This window comes from Peromyscus californicus, unplaced genomic scaffold (genome assembly GCF_007827085.1).
Source record: "Peromyscus californicus insignis strain IS unplaced genomic scaffold, ASM782708v3 Scaffold_9__1_contigs__length_137607984, whole genome shotgun sequence".
In the NCBI taxonomy this organism is placed as follows: Eukaryota; Metazoa; Chordata; class Mammalia; order Rodentia; family Cricetidae; genus Peromyscus; species Peromyscus californicus.
Window position 1 is genome coordinate 9,548,300 of NW_026294617.1, and position 14,416 is coordinate 9,562,715.

Here is a 14,416-nt window from a genome sequence, read left to right on the forward strand (position 1 = left end):
TTCAAGACAGGGTTTCTCTGTGTAGCTTTGCGCCTTTCCTGGAACTCACTTGGTAGCCCAGGCTGGCCTCGAACTCACAGAGATCCGCCTGGCTCTGCCTCCCGAGTACTGGGATTAAAGGCGTGCGCCACCACCGCCCGGCTTTCTCTTTTTTAACAGCTTTCCCTTTCCAAATGTTGACTCTCCTACCAACTTACAATTTCTTCTCCAGGTCCCGTTTTCCAGACGACGTAAATAAGGCCCTGAAGAATTTCTCCATCAGGTCGACGTTTAGGATGTAAATATGACATGTCTCCTTACAGCTTTCACGTGTGCTGTGCACGATGAGCCACGCCTTTAATCCCAGCACTCGGGAGGCAGAGGCCGGCGGAGCTCTGTGAGTTCGAGGCCAGCCTGATCTACAGAGCAAGTTCCAGAACAGACACCAAAACTACACAGAGAAACCCTGTCTTGAAAAACAAAAACAAAAACAAAAACAAAAAAAAAAAGAAAGAAAAGCAAGCAAGCTAGCTAGCTTTCATGTTTTAAGCCAGGTAGTTATTATTTTATAGTTAGTTAGGGGCCTAAAGATGTGGTTCAGTGGGCACAGTGCCTTCCTAGAGTATACAAGGCCCTGGCTTCCGTCACATAAACAGGGCATGGTGACATACATCTGTAATCCTAGCATTTAGGAAGTGGAGGCCGGAAGATCAGAAGTTCAAGGTCATCTTCAGCTATGACACAAGGATTTAAGGCCAACCTGGGCTACATGAGACCCTATCTCAGAGTATCAGCAACAACAAAGTATATATAATGCTGCTAAAAATACAGCAAAGTCGTCAATCCCGTAGCAAGGCCTGGGTGTAGCTCAGTACTTGAATGCTAGTGTATGTAAGGCCCTGGGTGCCACACGCAGCTCTGAGTGATCTTCAGAATAGGACAGTAAATACCTAGCTTCCTCTTTTTCTTCTATACCTGTGCTTGAATTGTCTTAAAACATTTGATACCATGTTTAAAAGAAGAAAAGCCAAGGTAGGCTTGATGGTGCAAGCCTTTGATACCAGCATTTGGGAGGCAGAGGAAGGAAGATCTCTGTGAGTCCAAGGCCACTCTGGTTACATGTCCAGGACAGTTAGGGTACACAGTGAGACTCTGTTTCAAAATAAATGAATAAATTAAAAGAAAGGAAAAGAAGAAAAAACAAAACTTTTTCCTACTCTTACATACAGTTAATATGGTACTCAACACAGATCCTCTCTGGGCACCAGCAGGTGTGGTCCTTGCCAGTAAGGGACCAATCAGTTCTTCACATACCCACTCGGTTACTTATGGTTTATTTCAATCCTGACAGGATCTGCTTGGGATTAGGTCTCAGGCCCACAGCATCAGGACTCAGTCTCATAAGTCTGCTCCCATTGCAAATGCCAGCGGCAAACTCCAGGCTGCAGCCCAGGCTTCTGACGGACTGGACATAAACTGTCCAATGGTTTACTAGGATCGGTCATGTGCTATTCCAAACTCAGGCTAACGCTTTGCTTCCCTATTTATCAGAAGGACAGTCTAGGTGCCGGGATGTGGCTCCGTTGCAGTACTTGTTCAGCATACACAGAGCTTTGCATCTCGTCTCCAGCGATGCATAAAACCTGGCCTGGCATGGTGGGACAGTGGTCTCGACATACCAGAAGCAGAGGCGGGAAGATATGAAATGAAGTTCAAAGCTCTTTTTGGCTAAACACTAGTTTGAAGTCAGTCTGGAATATATAAAACCCTGTCTCAAATCAATAAATACATAGGAAAATAAATAAAGAAGAAAATTGGCAATCGCAAGGAATACAGATAAATAGCCAGGAGAGAGTGGTGCACAGGGCGGGGCCTCTCTTGTGAGCTGGGGAGTATGGGAAGGCAGGCGGTCAGGGCATGTTGCCGAGGACATCCTAGACACCTTTGGGCGCTCAGCTCCTTAGATGCTCCCTGAACCGTTGGATTTTCTTGGAGGCTCCATCATCTCAGCAAGATCAGTTCTCTCTTTGGACATTGGTGATCAGCTCAAGGCTGACGGCTAGGCTGAAAGTCCAGCCTCTGATCATGCTGCAGGAGTCTGCCGTGACATATCATAGAAGGGGTAATTCTCAGTGAACAGAAGCTTGTTCCTCACAGTTCCCAAAGTGGCCTCGGGTGGGGTGTTCCTGCTACATCATTCTGTAGTGGAAGGGTGGGGAGAGGCCAAGAGAGGCCTGAAAAGACCTGTGAGAAGGAACTTGAGCCGGGCGGTGGTGGCGCACGCCTTTAATCCCAGCACTCAGGAGGCAGAGCCAGGCGGATCTCTGTGAGTTCCAGGCCAGCCTGGTCTACAGAGCGAGATCCAGGACAGTCACCAAAACTACACAGAGAGCCGGGCGGTGGTGGCACACGCCTTTAATCCCAGCACTCGGGAGGCAGAGGCAGGCAGATCTCTATAAGTTCGAGGCCAGCCTGGTCTACAGAGCGAGATCCAGGAAAGGCGCAAAGCTACACAGAGAAACCCTGTCTCAAAAAACCTAAAAAAAAAAAAAAAAAAAAAAAAAAACTACACAGAGAAACCCTGTCTTGAAAAAACCAAAGAAAGAAAAGAAAAGAAAAGGAACTTGATGTAGTCATTAGATACACCTTCTTCCTCCGTAATGTCAAGAATTCAGCCCTAATGCACCGAGGAGTAGCTTCTGCCTTTTGGGGGGGATGCATTCAAACCATACCATACATCTTGGTCTTTTTGTCAGCTAGCCCCAAATCTCTGCCATGTCATTAGCATCTGTTAAGTTTCAGAACTGAAATGACTCGTAAACGCCATGTGTTGAAACTTGGTCACCAGCCTGTGTCACTGGGTCCTGGAGCCTGTGAGAAGTAGGGCCTAGGAAGAAAGGACCTTGGGAGAGTGCCCTTGAAGAGGATATTGGGACCCTGCCCCCAACGGCTCCTTCCTAGGTGACCAGACCTCCTCTCCTGCATACTCATTATCGTGATATTTTGTCTTGCCACAGACCCAAAGGCAGCAGAGCTGTGCGTGGGGAGTGAGACCTGTAATTGTAAGCCTAATAAACCTGTCCTCCTTTTAAATTGACTTTCTGAGGCATTTCGTCATCAAGAGGGCCTGGGGAGATGGCTCAGTGCTTAAAGCATTGGCCAGGCAACCGTGAGAACTGGAGTTTGGATCCCCAGATCGCACTAAACCACCAGGTGGGCAAGGAGGCCTGTCTCTAGTTCTAGCTTCAGAAGGCAGAGCTGGGAGATCCCCTGAGCAGGGTGGCTAGTGAGACCGCTCATAGCTGGAAGTTCTGGGTTTGGGTGAGAGGTCCTGCCGCAATGGACAAGGGAGAAGAATAATGAGAACTGACTCCCGACGCCAACCTCAGGCGCAGTCACATGGCACCCTTCACCTGCGTGCCCGCTCACACAGCATGCACACACACATGCACACACATGCATGCACACGTGCACATGCACACAAATGGGGGAGAAAGAAGGCTTGAGGATGTAGCTCAATGACCTAGAGCTTGCCCAGCATTTACAGGCCCTGAGTTCAATCCTTCGCATTCTAAAATTTAAATTAAAACAATTTAAAGGCAAATCAAATGCCAGGCAGGAAGAAGGTCAGGCAGAGGTGAGAGAATCAGGAGATGTTGTCCTGGGGAAGGCTCCACAGAGCCACATCCTGGGCGTGGACAGCAGGACAAGGCCTCAGACTCGAAGCGCTGCCATGGAAAGGCAGACATGTGAACCAAGAGTCAGGAGGTCGTGGTGGCTGAATCGGAGGCCTGGAAATGTTGGTGAGGTGGGGCAGTGCTCAACAGGCCAAGGAAGGAGCTGAAGAAGGACCTGAAGTGTGGTGCGGTGGCCCCCTGGGTTGTGACTTTCAGGCCTGGCCACCTACCGTTGTAATCTAAAACTTACGCCACTGCCCTTCGCTGGTCAGTGCAAGGCTTCTCCCCGACTCCACTCAGTCGGAAGACTCTGCTCTGGTGTGCCGCTGCTCTGGTGTGCTGCAGCTGCAGGACACCAAATCTATGCGCCTCTCCCTCCCGGGCACATACCTGGCTGACATTCCTCGGCCTCTCTTGCTTAGGAGAAGCCAAAACCTAGGTGAAGCCAGTTAGTTCCAGGCAGGGACTGCAGAGCCTTCTTTGGGTATGCATTCCAGCCTTTCCACTTCCGGGGAACCACAAGCTGACAGCCACTGTTGGTCTCAACTCATGGCTGTCAGGGGAACCAGGCATCTGTCCTGGACTCTGAGGAGAGGAGGAACCAAGCCTGCATCCCTTATGGGTCTGTGTGTCCGTCTGAGACCAGTGTCACTCACCCTAGGTCACTCTCAGAGTGCCTGCAGGTTTTCCAGGGCCACAAGAGGGTTTCATAGAGAGAAATGCCCCAAGGCACTATCTTATGTGTCTTACGTATATGAGCCCTCACGGACACACAGAGACTGTTTCCATGGTAATATTGTTTGTCTTTTATTTGTTAATTTAATTATTGTATGGGGCGGGGGCGCATAAGTGCCGTGACACAAATGTGCAGGCCAGAGACTAACGGGAGGGAGTCGGTTCTCTTCTTCCACCATGTAGGTCCATGATCAACTCAAGGCAGCAGTGGCAGCAACCTTTCACTCATGAGTCTCGCTGGCCTGTGCTTGCCGCTTGTTTGGAATACTCGGAAGATCATTGACTGTGTACATGGGTAGAAACGGCGGCGGGGGGCTCTGCCCTCCTGTTTCCGCACCAGCTGCAGCCCCTCGGTGTGCTGTCCCGCCCCCGTGTGTGCTTCTGCTCCCTGTAAGGAAAGAATGAAAACAGGAAGTAGGAAGTGACTATCAGAAGTGACTTCTGCCAAGTCAAAATTAACGCAGGGGGAGTTTGTAACCTCTCTCCAAGTTTAAAAGGAGGCAGCTGCCGGGCGGTGGTGGCGCACGCCTTTAATCCCAGCACTCGGGAGGCAGAGCCAGGCGGATCTCTGTGAGTTCGAGGCCAGCCTGGACTACCAAGTGAGTTCCAGGAAAGGCGCAAAGCTACACAGAGAAACCCTGTCTCGAAAAACCAAAAAAAAAAAAAAAAAAAAGGAGGCAGCTGGTCCTTTAGGTCCCAAAGCCCAAGAATCATGCAAGTGTGAAGAACTTAAATTGTAAACACAGCCATGGGATGAGCTAGCATAGGATGTTAGTCTCAATGATGCAAGATGGTTTTGTTGGGTTGTTTGTTTGTTTGTTTGTTTGTTTGTTTGTTTTTTGAGACAGGGTTTCTCTGTGTAGCTTTGCGCCTTTCCTGGAACTCGCTCTGTAGACCAGGCTGGCCTGGAACTCACAGAGATCCGCCTGGCTCTGCCTCCCGAGTGCTGGGATTAAAGGCGTGCGCCACCACCGCCCGGCTGCAAGATGAGTTTTAAAGAAATTCAGAAGTGACAAAATTAAAAGAAAATTCACAAATAAAATGAAGGCAATTCCATTTTTCCTCTCCTCCTCAACCTGACAGTTTACCCCCCTGTCATGGCAGCAGAGGTTGTAGGAGATTGGACATGTTTGTAAAGCCAGAACTCTAGGAGACTGGCAGGCAATCTCAAGCTCAGGGCCAGAACAGGACATTTTTCAGGAAGGCCCTGAAAAGAAGGAAAGGAGTGGGTAGGGAAAGAACGTGAAGGCAGGCAGTGAAAGGGAGGCAGGGCCTGTGGGAGGGTGGGGATGGGGGGTTCAGGTTGGAATGTCTAGGCTATATTAGATGTCACCCATGTGAGAACCCCTAAGGCCTGGATGCTGAACCAAGGCGCAAAGCCTCCATTTCCAACCCCACGACTCCAGCCCTGGAGTAGGTGAAACTTTTCTGGACTCTGTGAACATTGGCCTGGAAGAACTACACCCCTCCCTACCTTCCTCCTGCAGCAAGGTATTCAGTGGGCTGATGGTAGAGACAAACGCACTGCTTTTGAGAATAACTGTTGGAGGAAACAGATGTCTTCTGGGTCAACATCTCTTCTCTGAGCAGAAAAGTCTGTAAGCCAAGGCCAAAGAGCAGGAAGTCTTGTTTGCTTCCAGAAGTCATCTCAAGAAGTCACTGGATGGTGGAGGCAGAAAGATTAAGAGCATTGGTTGCTCTTCTGGAGGACCTGGGTTCAATCCCAGCACCCACATGGCCTCTCACAACTGTCTGCAACTCCAGTTCCAGGGATCTGACGACCTCTTCTGCCCTCTACAGGCACCACACACAAATTGTGCACAGAAGGACGTGCCGGCAAAACGCTCATGCACAAAATAAAGTGAGAACTAAACACTAAAACATAAAGATGTATTTTCAAAAGAAGTCACACAGGAGGGAGTACTGGAGAGAGGAGGACTTCCAAGAGCCAGTGTTGCCCAGATGTTCCACCTGCATCAGGTTCCCGTCCGAAATCCTGAGCCAGTGTTCCCCAGATGTTCCACCTGCATCAGGTTCCCGTCCGAAATCCTGAGCCAGTGTTCCCCAGATGTTCCACCTGCATCAGGTTCCCGTCCGAAATCCTGAGCCAGTGCTCCCCAGATGTTCCACCTGCATCAGGTTCCCGTCCAAGAGGCCTTGCAGCATTTCTGAGAACTGTATCTATTGCTGACATAGGAAGCATCTGCCATTGAGGGTTTTCAAGTGTATTGATCTGGTAATGTAGCAAAGGCAATCTATATCCTGAAATAGCCCTGCTCCAAGACTCATAAACAAGACAAAAACTAACAGATCCTAAGGTCACAGCACAAGGCAAAACAGAACACTGACAAGGAGTGAGAACCCGGCTACAGTTTTTCAGGCGTCTCCTGTCCCTTGATATCCACAATTTCACCTGGGACACCAGGGCCTTGGCTGAGGTCTACATTTGCCTCAGTGCTGGGGAATGCCACAGAAACCCACAGTGACTCACTTTCCTGGCAGAGGCAGGTCCAGCCTAGGTCAGCATTTACTGTGTGGGTGAAGCTTTTCCTTTGTGCGGCTTTTTTCCCCCAAGCATTATCAAAGTATCCAAGCCATCTGGGTGGTCTGCTGATACTGCTGCTTCCACAGTTCAGCCCAGCTGGGGCAGCAGCAGGTTTCCTGCCACGCTCTGTCCACGGTGGAGGCCTGAGACAGTGGGGCCTCTTTGCAAACCCAGCAAAGACATTTGTCATCCACTCGTTTCTTTATTCATGTATAGGTAATTAGGGAGTGTCTCTGTGCCAAGCATTATTCTAGGTTCTGGGACTGCAAGAGAAAAGAAAGTAGATAGGGCCAGTGAGATGGCTCAGCAGGTGCTTGCAGCCAAGTCTGCTGACCTGAGTTTGATCCCTGGAATCCCACATGGTGGAAGGAAAAAGCCAGCCCCCACAATTATCCTCTAACCACACACACACACACACACACACACACACACACACACACACACACACACATACACACACACACACATACACACACACACACATACACACATACACACACACACACACACATACACACACACACACACACACACACACACACACACACACACACACACCCCTAAATAAATAAGGAAGCTTGAAGTAGATGAGTAAAGAAAATGGCATAGTTGTTGTTCTGTGTGAAAGTGACAATACAGAATTACACACGGAGAGACGCTATGAAGAAAAGATGCCTTGACCATACAATGATAGAAAACCATGGAGGGGACCCTAAGGACTATGGCAGGCAGGGTTCTCTGGGGACGTGACTCACCTGAACACTAGAAGTTGTGTTCCTGAGGAAGGGTAAAGAGGGTGACGGTGTGTGGTAAGTAAGGTACTTTGGTGTCAATGAATGTGGCTGGAGGGAACGTGGACTTGGCTGTTTGGAAGGTTTGTGTGTGTCCTGTTTAGCACTGAAGTTGTCAGGAGTGGTAGGTCGTGGGGGAGAGCAGTGTGGATTAGGTACCAAATCTCCCTCAAATGAGAGGAGACAGGCAGGAGTGGATTTAGGAAAGGGCAGAACCATGTAGTAGAAGACGTAAAGGATGTTCCACACACAGGTGGGGTAACACCAGTATGCTGGGGGAAGCATGTTGAACCCTGGGAAACATCCTGTAGATAAACAGCCTCTCTAGAGAGACAGAAGCAAGAAAAGGACACCCTCAGAACACGCTCAGGGACCGGGAAAGGGCAATGGATAAGCTGGGGATGCAGGCTCCCATTTGCCCCAAAGAGGGGCCTACTGGCTATAGGAGAAGTGTTAGGGGAGTATGAAGGAGGGAAGTTAAGCTTGGGAAGGCCTGAGCAGAAAGAGGCCTCAGGGCAGCAAGGCCACGGAGGGAACATCTCAGATGGACAAATGGAAAACACAGATAATCTGCATATGGGCATGACTTCTCCAAGCTACAGAAGAGAACCTAGCACTCACCCATGTGGCACCCTGGTTTCTCAGAGGCCAGTAGCCACCTCAGTTCCTCTAGTCAAGGGAGCCAGGGTCAGGTGAAGCAGCCAGTAACAGGCCTAGTGTGGGACATGAAAACCACGGGCTGTCCAAGGTGCATTTCATAGGAGGCTCACACTGCTTCAAGATCCAAGTGTGGGCAAAGACTGGCACCGAGGCCATGCGGCCCCGGAGGAAGGGCTGATGTTCAGACAGACCCTCAGGAGTGGGCATCCAGGAGTAAACAAGGCTAAGACTGTGCTCCAGAGCTGTGTGTGCACTCTTGAAGAGAAAGATAACAACTTAGAGAAAATTTGAGATGCTCTTTTGCGAGTTAATGGCCATAACTGGAGCCATATTGACCCCGAGTCAGTTACAACTGCACGCTTCTCCATGTGTACAGGGGGATAACAGTATATGCTAATATCTGAGATAGTAGGCCTAGTACTCGCTCCAAGATTCAGTGGTCCTGGGGCCGACGATACTTGTCAGTCTCTTTGGGATTAAATGAGAAATGTGCAGAATGTTTAAGAAGTCATACGGCACCGCAAATGCACATGGGCTGGCCTGCTCCAGAAGGTAAACAGAGTCTGGCCTGGTTAGTACTTGGGTGGGAGGAAGAAGTTATGTGGAATGGAATGGAAGTCACAGTTTCTGTGATGACAAGGGCAAAGAAATTCTACCGAAACCAGACTTCCTGATGAGGTATAGAGGATTCCTTCTGAAGGGCACTTCAAATGGCATCTTGATCTGAAATATTCACTTTTAATATATCTCAGCATCCTGGTCATTACTGTATCTCACAGGGTTCACAGCTGAGTAAGACTGTTGATGCTCCCCAGCCCCAGTCGGCCACAAAACACCTGAGAGCCAGCCGGCAGGGAGGAAGCTTCCTGGTCAGTCCCAACTACATTTCTTCATGTCCTGCAACCAAAGTGTGTGGTGTCTTCAGCAACAGGATCTTACCTTTACTGTCAAGTTCTGGTGGGCAGCCAACACCAGTGGTAATAGTGTGGATTGTTTGGGGGTCTCAGGGACCTTTAACCAACAACTCAAGGAGGAGTATCCCTACATCTGGCTTTTCATTTGTCAACCATGACTTCTGGGAGAAGCATAACCCCATGTATGGTAACTCCAATTCAACTCTTTGATGTGCATACGTCCTTAGTGTTAGTTATGCCCCCTCACCCCTCTTCTGCCTACCTGTTATCACTCTTGTGTGAATCTTAGTGTCAAATCTTCAGGTCTGTGTCTTTAACTTGGAGTAGTTTATAATGCAGGATACTAGAAAGGGACCACTGGTGGGGACGGAGAGGAAAGATCATGGAGGGGCAGTAGAGCACAGGGGACATGAAGGGGAACAGAGGATAATGGGAGGAGGGTTAGGTGGGAGTGGTATTAAAATTCTCCCTATTATACTGGATTACAAAAGGCCATTTTCTCTGTTCCTGGCTCACACTGGTTTTTAACAGTTCTATAGAGTGTTTACAAATGTTTAACACATGCCAGGCCCTGATCAGCTGTAATCATCTGTAGTGATATTTCTACTTGGGTGGCCCTAGAGTGAGGAATGATGTCCTTTGGGAAAAGTTGTATGTCTGTAGCAGCTCTGAAAGTCAAATACAGGTCAAAAAACACCAGGCCTTGCTAATAAAATACAAGTGCTGCCCTCTGTTTGAAAAGAGGAAACCTGTACTGCGTTAGGGAATCCTCTGTAAGTGGACGTGGTTCATATTCACCACTCACTCTTCTCACCAAGTGCAGATCATGAAGTGCTGTCAACAACACAACAAACCTGACAATTCGGTGATGAAAACCTGGGAAGGAGAAGGTGGGAAGCTGTTCAAAGCAATTTATGGCCCATTTCACAATCAGTTCTTTTGGGCAATGAAGGAAATAACCGCTTTGAATTGAGGAGTGGCAGGAACGATTGTCAACGGGGCTAGAAAGAAAAAAAATCATTTAAAATTTAAAATTTTAAACCCCAGGCAATGCTTCTGAAATCATGAGGTTTTTTGTTTTGTTTGGTTTTGTTTTTTTTGGTAGGGGTTTGTTGTTTTGTTTTATAAAAAGCATATACATATGTTCACCCATGAGTGCCTGGTGCAGAGGTGAGACCAGAGAACCAGATCCCCTGGAATGGGACTTGCAAATGGTTGTGGCCTCCATGTGAGTGCTGGGAACTGGACCTAGGTCCTCTGTAGAGCAGTGAGCGCTCTTAATACTGTGTCATTTCTCCGGCTCAAACTGTATTGTTTTTTGTTTGGTTGGGTCTTTTCCTGCCAGTCCCAGGGATTAAAACTAGGGCCTCATGCAAGCTATACCCCAAGCTAAAATCAGGTTTATAACCGACAATCGGAGTGTCTGAATTTATGGGTTAAATTTGTAAAGGACACCACTTTAATATCATGTGACATTTGATACAGAAACTTCACAATACAATTCCTTGGACTGTTTTAAACTGAATTCCTGTGTACATCAATAACCAAATCAGCTCTATATCTATCTATCTATCTATCTATCTATCTATCTATCTATCTATCATCTATCTATCCATCTATCTATATCTATCTGTCTATCTATCTATCTATCTATCTATCCATCATCTATCCATCTCTATCTTTATCTATCATCTCTCTATTCTCTCTCTCTATCATATATCTATCTATCTATCGTCTATCTATCATCTATCTATCTATCTATCTATCTATCTATCTATCTATCTATCTATCTATCTATCTATCTATCTATCTATCTATCATCTATCGAGACAGGATCTCATGTAATCCAGGCTGGAGTTAGAGGTATCTGCCATGGCTGCCTCAGCTCTCCCTGGTTTTATTATCAACTAGAAGTATTCTTCTTAGAGAAACATGGTGTAATAAATCCTCATATATATTTCCTCATTGCTTAACACAGAAGAGGTTCTCATTCACAATTATGATTAATATAGAAATTACAATATCTAGATTAAAGATGGCAAAAAAATCGTATTAAAGCCAGACTTCCAAATAACGCAGATTTCACTCTGAAGAGCAATTTGATTAGTATGTTGACTTTCAATAAAATCGAGACACAGATAAACACCAATAAATCCAGAATTTATTGGCCACTGGTCTGCCAGCGGGTATGAAACACTTCGCAGGGTAAACTGACCATCATCAGGCGAGAGACTGTCCCCTAGTGGTGGTGAAGCACAACGTCATCGTTCAGCCAACCAGGCCCAAGGCTGTCAGCCCCCATTTTCTATCTCACGCGGGGCCAAACCACACTGCTGGAGAAAGGACATTTTAATCCAGGAAATACCTGCTACATAAACACATGCGTATGCTTTAAAAAAAAAAAAAAAAAGCGTTAAGCCAACTTTCCCGCAACACATATCAAACGAAAAATCCCTTAAGATTGCACTTCCGCTCCCGTGAACGAGCCTCCAATCAGACGTGCAGGACCACGGTGGAGGGCCAGGTCGGAAGGAACTACCAGATAAGGATTTACACCCCTCCCCCCAACACGCACCAGAACCCCGGGAACCCTGCAGCTGCCAAACACGTTTTCACTCAGCACCACCAGGAACCTGCTAGAGCAGGAGGGATCCGAGAGACCTCACTTTCCAACTCAGAGCAGCCGCCCAGCAACACTCTCCATAAATGTGTGCGGCTCTCCGCCTCGACGGAGAGGCTCTTTTGCAGCGGGCATCAGTTAATGTGAACTCAAAATTCATCGTGTTAAGAACAGACGGTAGGTGTGCTCGGCCACAAACATCTGACATCGGTATCAGTACCCCAACCCTATCCCAAGATCGCAAACGCCGAGAATGAGGAGGCGGGAAGAACTTTAAGGCCGGGGGATGCGGAGGCGTGCTGCGAAATGCTCTTCTGGCCGTGATGAGGCTATTGAACTCTTGAACTCACAGCTCTAACTCACCTGCCTGTAAGACTTGGACAAGATCAAGCCTGTCAAAATCCCGAAACGGATGCGCGGGCGCGGGGGGGTGGGGGTGGAGGTGTCGGGGAGGGCGGCTCGCAAGGCCTCGCCCCAGCTGAGGAGCTACTGGCAGCTGGTGGGTGCTGAGGGAGGGCCGGGGAGTCGTTTTCTTTAGGGATGTGGTTACTGGTAGGTTGCTCTGTGCTACCTTGGATGGCTCCACAGTCATATGCATATGGGCAGCACTAAAATGGCTTATGAAGCGGAAGGAAGGCAAGTAGGGAGTCGCTGTACCTGCGGGGAGGGGCCTAGGTGGAGGTGGAATGGAGAGTGCAGGGTGGATGTTAGAAATACATTGTACACGTGCATGAAATTCTCTAATAAAAATACATTAAAAAAATCTCCCAGGCGGCAGTGACACACAACTTTAATCCCCGCACTCGGGAGGCAGAGCCAGGCGGATCTCTGAGTTCGAGGCCAGCCTGGTCTACAGAGCGAGATCCAGGACAGGCACCAAAACTACACAGAGACACCCTGTCTCGAAAAACAAAAACAAAAACAAAAAATCTCCCCATCAATGCATAAGTTATATTTTAAGCTTAACAAAATAAGGAAAGTTTAGAAAAACATCAAGGCTGGCACAGACTCTGACTTCAGTGCTGTTTCTCAGCACTTACCTAGTATGTATGAAGCTGCGGGTCAACACAGTAAAAGTGAGTCAAACTATTCACAAATACATATCCTTCTGTACATCGAAAAATCTGCTTTAAGTAAAACTCCAGTGACAAGAAAAAGTTTTGCATAAGATTTCTCCAGGCTAGGTAGGCTACAGCTCAGAGTTAGGAGTGCTTGCCTAACATGATCAAAGTCCCCAGCATGAGACACCCTACCTATGAGTTCATTAAAATTTAAAGTTAGGTTAGGTTAGGGAGCTGGGGAAGAAAGCCATAAAGTGATTGCGTTACAAATGTGAGTACCTGAGTCTGAGGCCCTGACCCAATAAAATGGCAAGAGAGGTGGTATGTGTTCGGAACCCCAGCACCGGGGAGATGAAGGCAGGAGGGTCCGTGGGGCTCACCCGCCAACTAGACTGGCCTACTCCGCCAAACTCTAGCTTAAAAACAAAAAACAACAAACAAACAGACGGCCCGAGGACCACTTGAGACTTCTGTGTTGATGCTGTGTGTGCCCACAAGTACACTCAAAATTTTAAAGTTAAATTTCTGTAATATACATGTTATTCCTAGACAATAATACAGGTCACAAAACTACTCACAAGCACAAACTTCCTATAAGATTTTCCAAATTTTACTTATCAGGATCAGACAGTGATGCCCAGCACTCCTATGGAGGTCAAAAAACAACTTTCAAGAGCAGATTCTACTTCCACCACGGGGGCCCAAGGATCCAATTTTGGTTGTCAGGCTTGTTGGCAAGGGCCTGTAGGACTGAACCATCCCAACCCAACTCTTCTTCAAGGTCTTCTATCCCAGGTTGATCCAGAACTCTCAATACAGCCAAGGAGGATCCTAAGCACTGGGATTACTGGGGGTTGCCACCATGCCCAGCTTGTGGTAAGTTTTAAATCTAGCCATGGGTTCCACTGCTAGAAACCTGGCACTTCCCTTTTTAAATTGTAAACTATATTATAGAAAACACTTCAAATAAAAATACATTACACACTGAGATTAACCAGACCCAGACCACGTAACTCAAATGAACTTCTGTATTTAGAATAGCCATTTCGAACAGAAATGGTGGTGTTTTAAGTTGGATTTTGTTCACTATGGAGTATATTTTTATGCACTTATCCACCACCAAATGAAAAACACATGACAAGAGTAAGAACTAGAAAACCAAGATTTATATCCACGCATAACTCGTTCTCATCACGTCCAGTCCTCCATCCCCTAAGCCTCTCTTGTTCTCTTCATACATGTAACCTCTACCCAAACACACATTTGTTTGCAAAAAACAAAACAAAACATATTGGCTAAATTCCACCTATGAGGGAGAAGATGCAGTTTTTTTCTTAGATTATGATTTCACTAAATATTATACACTCTATCCATTCTCCTATGAATGTTGTGATTGCATTTTTCTTTAGAGCTGACTAGAATTCACCACTATTC

At 47.4% G+C, this 14,416-nt stretch overlaps 1 long non-coding RNA gene across 1 annotated transcript; it reads right to left on the minus strand.

The window, feature by feature from the left end:
- Positions 1-4,475: 4,475 nt before the first annotated feature.
- Positions 4,476-12,367, minus strand: LOC128105469 (uncharacterized). Its single transcript, XR_008216337.1, has 4 exons — positions 12,285-12,367; positions 11,517-11,631; positions 5,866-7,199; positions 4,476-4,779 (listed from the first exon to the last, which is right to left on the minus strand). It is a non-coding gene; the product is annotated as an uncharacterized LOC128105469 (long non-coding RNA).
- Between the last annotated feature and the right edge of the window lie 2,049 nt (positions 12,368-14,416).